The 19,047-nt window shown below is 38.9% G+C and overlaps 1 long non-coding RNA gene across 2 annotated transcripts in view; it reads left to right on the top strand.

Annotated features, from left to right (window-relative positions):
- Window positions 1-19,047, top strand: part of LOC125985091 (uncharacterized) — a 56,157-nt gene that overhangs the window by 1,450 nt on the left and 35,660 nt on the right. The window contains exon 2 of one of the 2 annotated variants that reach the window (XR_007487215.1): window positions 17,060-17,163. The exons of the other annotated variant lie outside the window; for it this stretch is intronic. This is a non-coding gene — a long non-coding RNA (uncharacterized lncRNA). The remainder of the gene's footprint in view (window positions 1-17,059; window positions 17,164-19,047) is intronic. 2 annotated transcript variants of the gene reach the window in all.

The raw sequence follows: 19,047 nt of genomic DNA on the forward strand, positions 1-19,047 counted from the left end.
ACGATTTTATCTGACAGTTGCACACACATACAATATCAAATAATATCAGATGGCAAAACTCTGATCTTCTTCGCTGTCTGGTTATTTGTTGATTGACATTTTGATTTTAAAGCTGCCTTTCTTTGACTTTTCGACCAATGATAACAAAAAAAGAAAATACACATTTTCTCTTCATTGTAGTTTCTAATCAATGTCACAGGAACATCTAATATATACCGATACTTGAGATCGATACTTACTCCTAAATATAAGTTTATTTTGTACTGTAATTTTACACTTTTATGTAACTTAAATTACAGAGATTACAGGTTTGACTCCAGAAAAGACTTGTTTTTATTATTTCCAATGGGGAGATGAACAAATTCAAACAAACTGCAAACTTATATTATTCTATAATATATTCTATATTATTATTATATTATTCTATAATATTATTATATTCTATACATTTTTTATTGACTTTTTTTTCCCCCCGGCCATTACTAAAATGTTGTTTACTTACAGAGAGAGAGCGAGGGAGGGGGGGGGGGGTCCACTTCTTGTCCCCACTGTATAATGTTAAAAAATCTACTTTGTCATATACACCATTATATTCATTTTATGAAGGCTTAGCCCTTTCCGCACGTTATCTCTCCTTCCAAGCACAAACCACACGCAAGCTCACACTCAGATGTCACATTGGGTTTACCGGTCCGTGTGATACACCCTGTTTTGAGAACCTGGCTTTTCTCCACCGTCGTGCGCCGCATGACTGGCTTTATGATTAGCTAGAGTGGGCAGCGGTTGAGAAGTAACTCAAGTCAACCCCTAATGAGCAAAGTATCCCGTAGAAGTCAAGTTTTGAGACAGCATGGGGGCATGGACATATGGAAAGCCACAAAAAGAAGCTTATGCTTCATGAGCACGCACAGCCTTCAGTGGGTCGAAATCCAGAAGACCAAAGTCTTGGTGCCTTTGAGTAACTTTAAAAGGTCTCCTGGTGTTTTGGATTGAAGAATGAAGAGGAAATTGATGCGTGGAGTCTGAGAAGGGAATCAGTTTTTGGGGCAGGCAGGGAGGTGTCCTCACAATCTACCCTGGGCTATCTCATCCTCTCAGCCCTCTACTTAAGACCAAAAGAGGGAAGCGAGGCGATGGAATGTTAGATAAAGAGAGAGCCAAAAGGCAAGGAGAGAGAGGAAGATGGAGAGTATGAGGAGCAGCAGTGGAGCAGCCCCTCAGCATGTGTGCCTCTCGTAGCCTATTCAAAGCCAGCGTGCGCACGTGTGTGTGTTCCTTCACAGATGTCCTTGAACAGAACCCCCTCGGCTGTGCGGATCCCTGCTGCCACTAGAGAACATTTGACAAGCAGCGGGCTCTTGTTAGAGCGCTGTCAAATTAGAGGTGTGTGTGTGTCTTGGGTAAATGTCCGTGGGAGTGTGTGTGTGTTTTTTTTTAGGCTCCACACCGAACACTGTCAAATTAAAAGCAGCAAACAAAATGTGCATGTCACACAGACAGCCTGCTACTGCTGCTTCTTTGTCTATTTGCTTGTAGGTGAATGTTTGAACGTATGTTACATGCATCATTTTTTTTTTAACATTCTTTCAAGTCTTTGCCAAACAAAAATATGTTGAAAGAACACAAACACCTCTCGTCAGGCAGCAAAGATTTCATACAGTGCCTTCTAAAGAATCTATTTGTGTTGCTCCACTAAAGAAGCTAACGTTACTTTGCTTTCATTAAGAAAAAAATGTTATGATTTATGCAGTTGCCGGCTGACTAATATCTTTAGAAGTTTTTTCCTCCCTTATCTTATAGCTGGGCGGCCGATTCATCTTCAAGAGTGATGAAGGGAGGTTGCTCTCTATGCAAAACGCATTAAAGCTAAATGAGGAGTCTATTACTCAAATCTGCCTGATAATCCGTTAGCTAAAGACCCCTGGCCGCTAACTAAACAGATTAAGTTATGTCATTGCTACTACGACTAGCTTGACAACTGTACACTCCTTACATTCTCACACACGAGTATACACACTTGCACAGTTGTGCACAAACGTTGGCAACTTGAGCATGAATTTTGACTTTTGGCCAGTTTGTTAATTCCATCTTCGCCAGCACACTTCATAGAATTAATTCTCTACTCTCCGCCCACTCTTTATTTGCTGTTTATTGTGTGTGTGTGTGTGTGTGTGAGAGAAAGAGGGATGCGCAGGGGACTCATGAAGAAACCGTGTTTGTATGAACATGGGCAATTCATCATGCCTTGATTAACATACAAGCTCATCCTCCCTCTTGTTCTCGCTGTGCTTTCGGTCATGTGGTGATAATTACAAATAATTTATTCCTACCGGTTAATTTTTTAACAGAGGGCCCTGAAACACAGCTGTTATTAGAATCACATTTTTATTGAAGTTACTTGTTTCTCCTTGACATCACGTGACAATTTTTATATTGTGAGATCAGGAGCAAGTTTTGTTTTGTATGCCGTCCCCGGCTATACAATATCTGTGACGATCACTCATGCAGCATGCAAACTAATCACAATATTGACATTTTGCACCGACTCTAATGTTATCATCTGAAACACTAGTGACTGAGCCAGCTGGTGCCTCCGCTGTGAACTAATGCAACAAAGGGAAAACTAGGGGGGAATAAACCTTGAGGTCGAAACAGAATCATGCACCGCAGCTGCTTCACTCAAGCTAATGGACCTACACGGACCTGCAGTTTAATCCTGCTCCCACCACCGGAACCAGGGAAGCATGCATGAGGAAGTCAGAATTTTCATTTGAAGAATGAATGGGAAGAATATACTGTCTATAATGACAAACTATCGAATTATTTTTTTAAAATTCATTTATTATCATAAATTATTTCATAATTTATCTGTATTTATTATTTATTATTTATATATACGTACATTTAAACTTTAAAATTATCCAGTTGTACATAAAGTGACATGACTAAGATCCATCTGTCATATTTACAAGATGATTTCATCCAACGGGTGGCAACATTTACTGTATATTATATCATATATCATCATTAGAAGCAAAAGTGACACAAGCAATACTAAGTATTGGAAATGCAGCTGCTCATTTTTGTGTCATCTTTAGTGTGGTCATAGAAAGGATCTGCATCACACACGGATGCACAATTTGGTGCAAGAAGGTCGGTCTCCAAGTACCCATGACCAACTACTTGCATTTGCCAATCATTTTATGCACAGACCCCAGCGGGTCAAAATCACAATTTTATTTTTCAGATTTTTTTTTCTAAAGTTACAATTCTAAAAGTAATCAGCTCAGCTTGAGACAATACATGAGCCATCCAGGTCAGACATTAGTGTCCCTATCATGCCAGACCTTGCAGAAGGTTGACCTATGCTCGGCCTGTCTTGTTCCCAATGACCGTTTGTTACTAATTAATAGACTGAAGGCCATTGTGTCATGCTGAATGGAACACAAATTATATGCATTATACATGACCACATCTCCTTGCCAGACACACAAAACTAAAGGATGCAGTCAACAATTCTACACCCAATGGGAATAAATGGAATTGCAAAAATAAGTCTGCTGTAATTCAATTACAGGCAACAAAATTATCTATTCAAAATTGAAAGATGATGGGAGCTTTACAGTTTAAATCCCGCTGCCTAAGCTGCATTGAAAAGTAAAGAAAAAAAAAGATAAATCTGGGCTCTCACTTGGTTGGTGTGGCTCTTTGAGTCCTTGGTGACACTCACTGGACACAAACGCACACACGTGCACATGGTAGCAGAAGTATAAATTGCCATTATCTAAGCCGCCGCCAGTGGCAGTGGCACCCCCACCCCCTGATCACCTCAGCTGACAAAAGTTAATTTGCACTAATGATGTTTTACTCCTCTCATTATCTTAAATCACAGTCCCTCCCCTCCCCCTTCTCTCTTGCACAAAAAGCAAAGGCGAAATGCAAATAGCAAGGTGCAAAAAAAAAAAAAAAAAAAGATGCAAAGCAAAAGAGCCACAGAGTAAGTGTATGAGTGTGTGGAATAACAATTCAGAAAACACTCAGCAGTTTGCAACTGGCATTGTTTTGGACGAAGCTGATGTTCTCGAAAACAGCTTTCTGCCCTTATAAATATTTTAAAGCATGGTATAATTACCAAAGCTACTCAAGATCGTTTTTGATTAAGAGATACCCACGCTCAAGTGTTTTTTACTGTACACCCTGCCAAAGAGTTATATTTATGTTGCAGGCTTAAGTGGTGGACTTTGTACAAATAAGAGTTGAAGTCGAACAAGTATAGAGTGTTTAATGATTTAATGAACTTTTTTTTAATGTAAATTGGAATATTATAGTTCCATGTGTGAAATAAGCTAATGGGTATTTTAGTGTTGAATGTAGACCCAAATTATCCCGCAGAACTTTATAGAAGGCACATTAAGATTTTCAGAGGTAACTAATATCTACCATAATAATACTTTCCATTTAATTGTTATTGTGTATCATGCAGTCAAGACTCACTCATTAGCATAGTTGTCAATAAAAATGACATTATGTTATGGACCAGTCTTACTATCTGGCTCATTTTGGAGGAATTTATTCTCCTTTTTGATAATTTACCTTTTTATTCAGTGCATAAGACCTCAAGAAGGTTTTCTGGTTGTTGTGTGACCATAATTTGGATGGTCATCCATTTCAAGGAGCTTGATGGATGTTAACATGTACACAGCTGCTTTTATGTCCTTAGTGACATAAGCAATCATTCAACACCACACACGCACACACATCCACTGTGATGCCGGGAGCATGCCATGTGAGTGATGATCACTCGCTATGAAGGGGTGAGGGATCAGGAAGTAGCTTTCGTGATGGATCAAAAGGTTACATGGCAACCAGGCGAGGGGCTTCCTGCATGACAGAAACATTCTTCAAAAGGACGGCGGCCAAAGCGATCAGTCCTCCAAATAGACAGCGTCCAGTATCTAGGCTGATGTGTTTGCTTCATCTTAAGACATCCTGTCTGTCTGTGTCTTCATCTTCATCACGTTCACCCTGATCTGGCCCTGATGCTCTCCGCAAAGGGTGATTTCGCTTTAACCTGACACATTTCCCATAAACGTCATTCTGCTTTTTTGGCTCATGTTAACTTTTCACGTGTCACCTCTATTCACATGCTCGGAGGAATTTTATTTGACTGTGTATGAAGCATTTTAAAAGCTTGAGTGTCTGTGGCTGAACCATACTATTTTGGAGTCAAAAAGTGATCAATTGCTATTAATCAAATTTCTCACGAGTCAAAACTAGACTTTTTAAAGAGATGGCTACCGTAATTTCCGGACTATAAGCCGCACCGGACTATAAGCCGCACCAGCTAAAATTCAGGGATATTTTTGTTTTTTTCTTACATAAGCCGCACCGGACTATAAGCCGCACGTGCACATGAGTTTTTTACAAAGAAAGACAGTACACAGAAAGCCGTAAAAATCCATAAATACGCCGCGCCGCCATTTAAGCCTCAGGGTTCAAAGTAACATTCTGAATAAAATGCATTAAAAGTTCACATTCATTACAACTTGTTTTTGGTGAGCAAAATGTCAGAAGAATTGAATTTAAATGCTGATTGATTGGGTTTTAATACAATGGTCCAAACAACACCACTGCTTTGTGTAATCTCTGAGTCACATTGCAGAGTAAGAGACAGGGTTTAGAGCCCTTTGACGCAGGTCACCTAGCGTGCATTCCTACTAAAGCTCATAATAGCCACAAGCAACACAGCCAGAATAAGCAGCAGCCATAGTAGTGTTTCAAAATAGTATTTTTGTTGTTGTTTTTTTCTTCAAGATACCGCACGACAGTGGTCCACAGCCTTTTTACGAGTGTATAAAAGTGATCAAATCATCACAAAAATCACCCAAAAAAATCTTATATAAGCCGCACCTGACTATAAGCCGCAGGGTTCAAAATTTTGGAAAAAAGTCGCGGCTTATAGTCCGGAAATTACGGTAATTAATTTGATCTCTTTAAAAGCTTGAACTTTTTCTGATTTGCAACAAAACATTAACAAGCACAGATCAATTCTCACTTGTTTTCTCAACAAAATTAGCAAGTTAAATGAAGACAAATGCTAACTAGAAGTTACCTTTAGCACAATGAAATGGCAGGAGGTCATCAAGTGATGAGAGGTTGCACGTTAAGTGACTATATATCATCATATCATTCTTTTTCTGTTGTACTTCTCCTGTGGCCTTCGGGAAGGTATAAAATCACACCACCCCAAACATAATAAAGGTAATTTACTACTGAAGCAAATTCCTTAGCTCTGGGCCTCCACTCCATGTTAAACAGCCAGCTGACCTTTAGTGTCTGATTTCATAAAGAGGGACAAAATCAGATTAGCTCTGGACAGGAAAGGTCAAATGCACTAGCAGTTGTGGTGGGAACGTCGCCGCTAGCCGGCAAGAAATACACATTGCGACCACAGCTGTGTGGAGTGCATGGCCGAGTGTGTGTATGCATGAGTGTGTGGCAGCGCTACTGACGGCAGTTAGCCCTTGTGGCCTCTAGAGCCGTTAGCTGAAAGGGCAACATATCTGACATGGGTGCCGTGCTCCCTTTTTATGGCCTAGTGACTGCACATGCTGATACACATAACCATGTGCACATTGGCTGTGTGAGGACATTTCATCCTTGCAGTTTTTTTTTTTTTTAAAAGCACAGATACACACCATCAGCCACTTGAGAGATAATATAGTACCGTATTTTCCCGGACTATAAGGTGCACCTAAAAACCTAAAATTTTCTCAAAAGCCGACAGTGCGCCTTATAGTCCGGTGCGCTTTATATATGGACCAAATTCCAAAATTTAAACTGACCCGAAGCTTTGTGTCATGAAATCAATCATAAGTGGCCCGCTGAAGACTATGAATCATGAATCAAAAAGACTATGGATCATTATTTTGTGATTATAAAGTAATTTGTTGCGTCTGGAGTTGAAATAAAAAAGATAAAATGGAGAATTATTTGATTTGGATTAAAAATTTTACATGATGCATTAACGGTGCGCCTTATAGTCCGGTGTGCTTTATATAAGGACAAAGTTTTAAAATGGGCCCTTCATTGAAGGTGCGCCTTATAATCCGGTGCGCCTTATAGTCCGGAAAATACGGTATCTATATTTTGATATATAAGATTAAAATCTGTACAAATAATTCTATTCTATTCACCAACTCGGAACTTTAACAATTAAACAATAACATACTTCTTACTGACTCCAATCTACAAAAAAAAAAAAAACTGAGGCGTTGGGTAATACTGTCAGAGGTATTCCTTTAACAACGCTTATTAATGTACAAACTATTCCCATGGATGGTACGAGTACGCTTCTGTGCAAATGTGCTGCAGCACTGGTTAACAAATAGCTTACTGCATTTCAGTAACTCTAAGTTTCCTTCTTGTGTACATAGTTGAAGCATATGCATGTGTGTCTGTGTGTGTGTGCGAGACATGGTTAATGTTGATTGGGCTGCCTCACAGCAAGATGTTGACAGTACCATGTCTGCTGAATGAAGGAGATGATGGTAACAAGCACTGGGAGGCGGGCAACACCCCTCCTGTTTACAATATGGAGGTACTCAACCTGTCGAGACCATAACTACTGCACACAACCATGTGTGTGTGTGTGTGTGCAAATGTGTGAGTGCAGTAATACCACCTTGTCCGCCACCACTTTGTTGTCACATGTCTCCAGCTTGCTGTGTGTGGGCATACCAAGGGGGTGAGAAGGGACTTTGTAGTAAAGACAAGACACACACGTAGCGCTAATTATTCATGAGCAAGGATAGATGTTTTTTTTTTGTGCCCAGTCAGGGCTGTGGTAGGTGACTAGGACCAGGACCTTCTAAAGAAAAGGAATTGGGGCCCTTGGAAATGGCAGTATCAGCACTGGCCATGTCCTGGGCTTGTGCAGAGCAGTTGACACTTGGGACAGGAACAGGGATAGTGAGGAAATTCAGAGTTGTCTTTAAAAAAAAAACAAAGGATTGTTGGAAGGGAATGGCAGGACTCGGGTATCAGAAAAGAGACCCATAGCTCACGTCGTGAAGGTGACTGCCAAACTCATCGGTGCCCCATAGACACCTTTTTGTAAAAGCAGGTAAAAGCCATACTGGACTGTGGAGGACTTCATCTTCTCCATTGCTTTGAGGTCCTTGCCTGAGGCAGTCCCCTTAAATAGGACAAATAGAGTTACACCTTTGTCGCCACAGCAATAAATTGCTTAATTTACTGTACACACGACAAAGGTTAACTATAATCACTGCATTGGCCTGTGTGTTTTTGTTTTTACTTGCCGACTGTGTCTTGGACCTTTGTGTACCTTTTTCTTATGTTAACTGTTTTAAAGCCGTCTTTTCTTTCTATTATTATTATTATTTAAAATGATAGGTTTTATAGACTTATACGGGAAAAAGCATAGAGACTAAGCATTAGTAGGAATGATGTGAAAGTAAATAATCCCAGTAAGACTAAGACATGTACAAGGGCCATAATGGCTCCAATTTAATTGCGCTTGTCGAACACCTCAAGTTAAAAGCTAACACAGTTATCATAATAGGCCACGCCAAACGTCAGCCAACTCACTTTTTTTAAAGGCAAGCTTAATTTCCCATGATGATGATGATAATGATCAAGTGGACAACATGCTCAGAAACAATTAGCGCTAGCTGCTGAAGTGGACATTTTCTCTCAGTGGAACATCAAGGGCCAGGGCATAAATAAGTCCCCTTGTCAGCGATTGCCAAGTGACAGCTAATGACTCCCATTAATATGCAAAATAGCCGCCATTTTTCTTTCCTTTACTTCATGTGTGCGTGTGTGTATGTGTCAGATACTTTCATGCACTTGGTCTGCCCAGTGCAAAGTGACCAGCACAAGAACATTTCTAATTTCGAGTCAATTATGTCATTGAGCTCGTTTGGATGTTCATTTGTATGCAAATGGGGAGACTGTTGAGTAAGTAGAGTGAAACTGGCATCAGACAACATAGGACAAAAATACTCACGAAATGTTGACCCACATGGACAATTTGCTGGACCTGCCTCGCGTGATTCTCCAGATAATGGATGGATGGGCACACCATCGAAAAAAAACCTTCACATTCGATTTATTAGGTAATGAAATTACGATACTTTTTCTATTGAAATAATCCAAGAATAACTAATAAAGTTGCATTACGTCAATATTATAGTATGTGGATTATGTTACTAACCACATTTATTAACAAGTACCGTATTTTGCGCACTATAAGGCTCTCAAAAGATGCTTTATAATCCGGTGCGCCTTATATATGGACCAATATGGATTCGTGGATGAGGACTAATTTATTAAAGTAAGCTTTACGTGTTTATTTTGTGTGTTGTGTGATATTAATGTTTGAGCAACGTTGCGTTATTGATATATTGTTATTGTTTTCACTACTTCGAGTGTTACTATATTGTGATTGTATTAACATTTGAGCAACGTTGAGTTATTTATTCTATGCGCCTTATAATCCGGTGCGCCTTATATAAGGACAACTTTTTAAAATGGGCCATTCATTAAAGGTGCGCCTTATAATCCGGTGCGATTTATAGTGCGGAAAATACGGTAACTGTAACAATAACTTGCACCGATTAGTTCTCTGTGCTTCTGAGCCAGGGCTGCGGTTATGATCCCCAAATTGATGAATCTAAAAAAAATTAGATGAATTCTAATCTTAAAGTTGATCTGGTTCTTATCTAGTGCAAGCTGTGGCATGAAACGGCGAGCTCATCATTTCGCCACCTGTCACCCAGAAGATTCCAACCTACGATTTAGCAAAGCAGGCCCGCTCCCAGTAAATGATTCCTTGATCCATCATTCTACTGCTATCTGATCTCATGCTGTTGATTAGATGCTTATTGGAGTGAGGAGGAAAGATATCAATATGATCAAGGGGGAGAAAAGGTTGAGCATGATGGAGAGTGGAGGATGCAGAGAGGATGGGGAGGGAAATGCATACCTAACTTCCTGGCTATGATGTGTGCTCACCATTGCTGCCTCATTAATACCACTAAAATATCTTGGTGACATCGAGCAGCCATTACAGCAGCCATCAGCAGTTAATGAACAGATAGAGTCTACAGCATTGCCACTACATTCATTATCACTGTATTGGAGGTGATGGTGCTGATTAATAATTGGTTTGTCACGCGTATATTTTGGGTGATTAATAAGGGTATTGATTCAGGAGAGGAGGCTTTGATGAGTGTGTGTGTGTGTGTGTGTTTAAGCGGTGGGGTGACACGAGGAAAAGTGCATAGACCAGCATTGTGGTTCAGAAAGTCAATGTTTGGCCAAAAAGATACTGATCAGAGCAGTATATATATATATATATGTGTATATATATATACGTCCATATATCTATCTATATATATCTATATATATCTATATATATCTATATATATCTATATATCTATATATATACCTATATATCTATATCTATATATCTATATCTATATATCTATATCTATATATATATATATATATATATATATATATATGTGTGTGTGTATATATAGACGTATGGATGGATGGTTTATCCATAAAGACAAATTTAAGGCCAAAGTTAAATATTTTAAGCAAACATGAATCCCATTCAGCGTAGAAACAAAACAGACATATCAATCTCTGCAATTCCTCCATCCAGTCTAGTTTGTGTTCTGTTCCATTATGGCTGACTCTCAAAGGAGACATCTTGTTCTGTGTCTATGGAGTAGATTCATGACTATTGATCAGCCATGTACTGGATATATAGATCTGTTAAGTATATAGATAAGACATTTATTATGGGTGATCTTCATCCAATATATATGGAGCCGCTACGTAGATATATAGATCGACCACAGACAGGTTTATAGCACATTATCTAGATCTGTACTCAAATGCTGTTTGAGGCCTCTGGAGAAACTTTCCTTTGTTTTTCATCCACGCCATCCAGGTGAAAGACCTAGATGAATGAAGATTTTTTTTTTTTTTTTTTTTTTTTGGGCAGCGCTATCAGAGAGCCACACAGTATATGACAAAAATGCTATTTCAAATAATAACCAAAATATAAGTTTGTTTCATTGAACCAATGTATATCACAGTATTCTTCTGTCACGTTTACTTCTCTAAATAAATTTGAAATATTTCAGGATTTGGAAAATAATATCCGATTAAGTACTATGCTTCCAATAACACAAGGTGGCTATCTTGTTATGTGAGTGTAGAAAAAATTAATCTGTACATAATAAACTGGTTGAAGTTATCTTTTTGGGGGTTTAGGGTAAGGGTTAGGGATTCTTTGCAATGCCCCAATATAATCTTATCAACAATACTCTCACTGCCTTTATTTAATGTACAGAAATAGCAAACATGATATATCCATCCAGACATCACTGACCAACCGTCGTCAGTATCCTTAGATGATGAAGTGACACTGAGCTCCGTTGCAACAGAGGGAGAGGAAGCCTCCCCTCCCTTTCAGATTAAAGAAAGCCTCGGTTTCCGCAGGGACAATAGGGAAGAATTACCATATGAATTTGACCACGGCCTCTTAAAACCATCAATCTCCCCACGCTGAGCTCCATGACGCCAGATAACCCCCTGAATATCCCCTCTTAACCTCAATTTCTCTGGATGCATTAAGAGGTGCTTGCTGCAAGGCGAGGAGAGAAGGTGTTGAAGTTGGCCTACACTGGCCTGGTGCTTCATTTCTCACCCACACCCAAAACATGTTCATTGCAATTAATCATGTGTGTGTATATATATACCGTATTTTCCGCACTATAAGGCACACTGGATTATAAGGCGCACCTTAATGAATGGCCCATTTGAAAACTTTGTCCATATATAAGGCGCACTGGATTATAAGGCGCACCTTCAATGAATGGCTCATTTTAAAACTTTGTCCATATATAAGATATATACATTTGGCCCGCGGGCTGGACTTTGGACACGCCTGCTGTAGTGGCTCAATAGTGGTCCATATATAAGGCGCACCTGATTATAAGGCGCACTGTCGGCTTTTGAGAAAATTGGAGGTTTTTAGGTGCGCCTTATAGTGCGGAAAATACGGTATATATGTATATATCCCAATGTAGGTATGTTTTGTTAGTATTTATCGACAAAACTGAATTCCTAGACTATCTACAAAGCACTTACATTTCCAATTCTTTTCAATATCGGGACACTAAAAAGAGAAATATAACACAAGGGAAAGGTCATATAATTATGGAATATGATGGAGTTTCCCATTTGTCAGGCAGACATACAGGTGGATAACATAATGCACATGTCCGAGTTCGATACACGTCCGTAGAGGGGGGAGGTGTGTCAAAGGGAAGGGAGAGGCAACAATGATATAGAGGCATCAGCCTCTGCGGGGACGAGCGACAGAGAGCTGTAGTGAGAGAACACAGGTGTAATAGATTTCTGGTGTCTGTATTTCATGTTGAAAATTGGCTGGTACATCCAAGCGGTTTGATCTATGAGGGCCGTCGTCTTAAGAAAAAACCTTAGTAAATGTGTAATTTCTCCCTTGATGGAACACAGGCGAAAGGCTATTCTTCTTATTCCCTCTCACTCGCTCTTCATGTTCTGTCTTGTTCTCGCTCTCTTTTGGGATGTTTCCATGCTAGATTCCCCTCCCTCTCTTTTCTTCATGCTCGTTGATGTCTCCATTTCATTACCACCCCTCCATCTATCAACCTCTCCGAGTGATTTTCCCTCCACGTTGTTGTAAATGTGCTCACTGGATTAAGTTTACATGGATGACAATAACAACATGACTCATGAGCGTATTGTAAAGAATATCTGATTTGGATTTTATTTAGACAAGACTTGCAGTCTTCTCTTGTGGCATTGATGTGGCCTAGCGCTGCAGTTAAGTTGTACACAGTACTATTGTCTTACAAAACATACTGCATATATATATATATAGTATATATAAATACTACCTGACATTTGCCTTTGGTAGTTTCCTTCGATAACAATCTATTTTTTGAAACGATGCCTGATTGCTTCTCATCATTGAACACAATCTCAATGCAGACAGATATTGAGAACTTCCAAGATTCCAATACTTGACCCTGAGAGAGGTATAAAAATAAATAAAGAAATGACATAAAATAAAATAAAAATGGAGTAGCATGCCAATAGTCCTGATTTGAAAACAAATGAACATTTATTTGGGTGAACAAAACACAACCACGTTGGGTGGCTTGTAATGGCTCTTTTTTGCAAAATAGAATATCATCCTACAGGAGTTTTTGCTATTTTTTGCTGTTTTGTGGACTGAGGAGTAAAACAAATACGTCATGTAGGTGCATCTTGTTAAACAAGAGTTAAGTGGTGAAATAATTTACTTTTTAGTGGTTTAGGTAAAATTATGTTATTTTAATGGTGTCAGTTTAACACATTATTAATGCGATTAATCCAAAAGTTAACAACAAAAGAATGTGATTAACCACGATTAAATATTTTAATCGCTTCACACCACTACCTGGCAGCATACAAAAGAGCCCAGTATACATTTTCCAGCTAAGACTGATGAGTGATAGATGAACAGAAGCCATCACAAATCACAAGTGGATGAAGTACTGCTGTGATAGTCGGTGGCCAACATGTGCTAATAATGTGAGATCGGTTGTCTCTATCAGCGGTGGGCTGGGCGGGCCTTTTAATCATGGTCTAAGGGGTGCCGAGCCTCTCTATCATCATTGAACTGTGTCCAGGGCTAATTGTGGCTATATTTCACTGTCCCCGTGGACTGCACATCGCAACGATCTGCTGCTTTGCTGCAAAGCCCCACACACATACAAGAACACATACACCCAGAAGAAAAGTGGTATGAATGCATTGAAAAATAGGTTGCTTTTTTACTTTAAACTATTATTAAAAAACCCCAAAGATGTTTAAGTTAGGATAATATTGCTCAGTCTTAATGCTGCACCAACATGGGCAACTTTTATGATGTGTCAGCACTCATTTTAATATATAGGGTCTTTGACAATTTGTTTCGTTATGGCACTAAAATGCATGGGTGCTGGTGTTGATTAATTCCATAGTGCAAAAGAAAAATAACACAAATGCATATTATTAAGAACAGTTGCTTGACTGGTCCAGGTGCATTTTCGTAAAATCCTGAATTCTATCCTGTGTTGCCAAACATACAAGAGTGCAGTGTTCAAGGACGTTTTGTAGTTTTCCATCTGTATTGTCCTTAATGGTGCTTTCATCCTTTTAATGAGCAGTTAAATAAAAAAGCAAATGTTTCAGGGAAATTGTTACAAGAGAGGTAAGTGAAAAGTAAGCAGGAAATACATTGCCTTCTCTTCAAGCCTGACATTTACAATACGTAGTAAAGTATTTAGAGTGGCCGGCGAAAGCACTGCCATGGCATCAACGTATTTACAGCAATGGGTGTAAATCTGATAGTGTTTATGTGACTATTAGCACTGATGGCTCTCTGTGGTTTGCAGAGAAGTTGTGATCATTGTGCACATACAGTACTTATTTCCAGTTCCCTTTTGTTGTGTAACATTCACAGTGTGCAAAATTAAACAATGTGAAACACGTGCTTAAGCCTTCACCATTTTCGGCTTATTTTCCTGAACTTCTAACATTTTCTTCCCCCATTTATATTAACTGGTCACAATTTATATCTACCCAGAGGTGTTGGCATAGTACCGTATTTTCCGGACTATAAGGCGCACCGGACTATAAGGCGCACTGTCGGATTTTGAGAAAATTTGCGGTTTTTAATTGCACCTTATAGTCCGGAAAATACGGTAGCTTACTGTCACGTAGCATAGCAACAATGTAGCTAACCTGCGAACAAAGTCTAAAAAGAGCTGTATAAGATTATATATTCTTGCTGGCTGTTCAGAAATGTATTGGTTTGGTAATCAAATACCTTTTATCCATTAAAAACAAAAGATAAATGAGGGTTAGGAGTCAAACATGTAACACTGGTCTGTAAAAATACCAAGTGTACTGGGCCAGATTTGTGTTGGGGATGAAAAAAGGGGACAGCTGATTGTATATGTACAACTAGTTGAGTGCTTATACCCACAAATGTGTCGGTGAGCAAGCCAGTTTGAATTTTCCCTGATTCAACTAATTTCCGTAACAACTACCCAACACAAAGTCTCTCAGTCTTGGCTTCTGGCCTTGGCTGAAGAGCTGCCATTTTCAAGCCACCGATGGACAGACACTGTCTGTCATGAGCGAAAATAATTTTATTGTCTTACGGGATTTGCTTTTGTCACCCATTTTCCAGTCTCTGGAGTCCACTTATATTAAGTAGAAGCCATTTGACTGTTCAAAGCCCCAATAAACAATACGCGGTAGTCTGATCCTCGTCAAAATGTGGATAAAACAATATTTGTGCTGCGTTCACAAAATGTCCTATTTTTTTTTTTGTTCTTTTCCAAACAAACCATTTTGGCCTTTTTGTCTCATGTGACCGTTAAAGCAACTGTGAGCATGGAGGCGATATTGACTCACTATCAACAGAAGGTTTTAATGAAATGAAATGGAAATATGTGTTGCATCAGCTTCCAAGTCCCTCTTAGGAAAGATCCCATCAAGCACCTCATTAGTCCTTCTCAGCCATAAAGCCGTCCCATCAGACCACACTGTCATAACTCACTTTACAGCATTGATTTTAATCACGGCAAATGTAAACATATGTATTATCAACATCAATGCACAAAATAATGCTGTAATGTGCAATTACAGAATGGCATTGATTTTTCTTCCTCTTTTCATATGCACCCCCACTCTACTCTCCTCCCCACTTCAATGTAATCACAACATCATCCTACATTGAACTGATTTAATAAAGCTGCTATTATAAATATATACAGCAGGTAGCCTGGCACTGGCTGAATATTACACAGAGGATTTTCATAAATTTCAATATTGTGTGGGGAGTGACTGTGTTTTGCCTGGAGGTGAACCAGGACAAAATAGGACAACCAATGTGTGATACAGGGACACTCAAATACAATTAGAATGTTGCTTCACCTTTTCACTTTTGTAGTCTAAATATGTTAAATGTGATTAAAAAAAATACTGAAGATTCAAAGGTATGAATATTTTGTCAGATAAATGGTAGGAGATAGCGATTGCTGTAGCATCCTGTGATAGCAAACACAATCACATTGATGCGTCCGTCCATCCCATTTTGAATTCCTTGGACAGGAATTTAATCATTGCACTCAATCTTGTCACTAAATTGTCAAACAACTCAATTAATTTGGACCATTTTTGTCAGACCATGACTTGCTTACATCTGTCCGGACATCAGCTTGGAGAAATAAAAAGACCAAAGTGACCAATAACAGAAAGAGAAGTATAGTGTCAGAAATGATACATGAATAAAATAGAACATGGAATGTATGTAATGGATTTGAATAACAGCAAGAAGGTGGGAGGGGAACAAATGTGGGGAGGGGGGCGTTAAGAAAAGCACAGAAATGAGAAAGAGGTGAATTGTTTTTATGGGGGAAAATATGTCTTACTGTTCCCGTCGAGCTGCTCCGCGTTAAGGGAATGACGATGTTAGCTGAATAAATGATTAACTATATCAGAGATGCGGTTTTTATATGACCAATACATCTCTGCCTGGCTCACAGCACAATCCCGCACTTATGGAATGTGCCTAATCCATAACCATAACGTGGGTATGGCAGCATGGACTTATATATACCCGGACATTTGCACTGAATGATAATGCTCATTGCAGCTCACATATTACTGGGTCGACTATCTAATACCTGGCAAAGTAAGAATTACCTCAAAGAGAGTATATATATATATATATATATATATATATATAGATAATTTATATAATGTACATGTAGTTGGATCTTCATCGTCTCATCGTAAATTCTAACCTTGTTATTTTTAATTCATGTGCATGGCAAGAGCAGTAAAAGTGTACAAACTAATTAAATATGCAATGAAAAATGACTTTCCTTTCCTCGTTTACACTCACCACGCTTTGTTCTCTGCTTCCGTTCAGAACCGTTCTAATGAGGACAAAGTGCTCCCTAGTTGAGCCACAATGGCTCCGCTCACTTTGACGAGAGCTAAAATGGCTGAATGGAAATGAGAGGGGCAGAGGAGGTCAGTCCCTCGCATCTATTCTCATATTACTGCACATGCACAACACGCAGCCACATGTGCACAAATGACTATTGCACATTGAGGTGTCATAGATGCATAACGGTGACAGCCAGCATCTCTCTTGCCATCCCTCTCTTTAATATTTGCATTTGAATCTACCTCTCTCGCTCTCTCGCTTTCTCACCCCCTCTCTGTCTCATCTCTTAATATTATCATGTGAATTGCCAGCAGGTGATGGGGTGTTGAACGAGAGATCAAATTGGGGAAATGTATTAGGGAAAGTGGAATAACTGACCGCTAACCTTATTAGCATATCCCGGGTAAAGGCGGGCAAATGGTAATTTATTTATTCATTATTCTATTTATTTTGCCATTACATAATGTTGATAAGACAGCCATCACATTACGATCAGCAGACGACCATATAGCATTTGAATTTTAGGAAGATGCACTCACTCTATGAATTGCAATATGTCATTGTCAGAGAGGTAATTAAATCTAAGTCTCCCCTGTTTTACAACTGTGGTTAATTTTTCTTAAAACACTCCACTTTAACCACCACAAAATAACCATAACCCAAAAAAGCAACAACTATATATTGTTATATAATACAATCTATTTTTGTATGTGAGATAAAACTCTAAGATTTGGTAAATGAGTTAAGGGTAATGATAATAAAGCATATGTGAACTCCCAAAATTTTATTGGTCAATATGAGAGTTGTAGCAAAATATTCAGCTTTCAAAATAACAGTAACAACGCTCAGCTTTTATTGACACTTTGTGTAATACAACAATATGATTATTATCGTGATTAGAGTTTACAGTGATGTAGAAATGTGCCATTATGCTGAAAGCTGTTTCTAATGTATTTTTAAATATAACGTACAACATAATGGATTTTTAAATATGAATACAGTTTATACAAGTATTAAAAACACCTCTCAGAATAATGTGTTCCATACTATTGCAAAGTACTACAAATTTAATCAAGCAGCATTTTCAAATTTAATCAAGCAGCATTTTCAAGCTAGCAAAAATAAAACAATATTGGCTGATAATTCCACAAGATACAGATGATGCCAGTGATGTCATATTCAGTGTCATAGCTGCTGCCTCGGGTAGCGACAGTAAAGAAAAGAAAAAAAAAATGGACTCAATTGAAGCTGACGATTTTCTGTTAGAAAATAATTGAATCATGTCATAATCTTTTCTTTAAATGCTTTTTTTTTTTTACTCAGAGGTACGGCAAATGTATTCCAAATGAAGACCTATGAACGTACAAAAAAAAAAAAACAGCTGAAATGATGCTGATTCTCAAATACACAGAGCAAATTTGTATCTTATGGCTGCAAAACAGTCCACTTTGGGTCACTGTATCTTTTCTGGAGCTTTTTGTCTTTCGCTCCTTGCTCCCTCACAGCAGTGCGAGTGAGCGATGGAGAAATCATAGAGCCATCAAAGCTCACCGGCTAGAGGAAATCTCTTCATTTGCAGCCTGCAAGCTTGACACCTGAGCTCCAGGCTCCTGTATGTTGTACTCCCTGCGCTTGTCCGTATGTGTGTGTTTGTGTGTGTGTGTGAGAGACTGATAGTCAGATATCCCAGCTTCCCAGCAGGTCTGTCGTTAAATTGTCTGTGTGTTTTACAAGTGTGTGTGTGTATGTGTGTGTTGCGAGGCACTTGAGGGCTGTGGACCTGTGCCCCATCCATCAGTGTTAAGATGGCATATTACTGTTAATGAATGATATTTGTGTTCAGCGTGTATGTCAGAAGGGAGGACCAGCGTAGCAAAACAAGCCCTCCCCAATCACCTCTCCTCCAGCCTTCTCATTTTCTTTGTCATTTGCTCCCCTGTTTTGCATTTCGGGAAGTTATTCCAGCT

This window comes from Syngnathus scovelli, chromosome 17, assembly GCF_024217435.2.
Source record: "Syngnathus scovelli strain Florida chromosome 17, RoL_Ssco_1.2, whole genome shotgun sequence".
Classification (NCBI taxonomy): domain Eukaryota; kingdom Metazoa; phylum Chordata; class Actinopteri; order Syngnathiformes; family Syngnathidae; genus Syngnathus; species Syngnathus scovelli.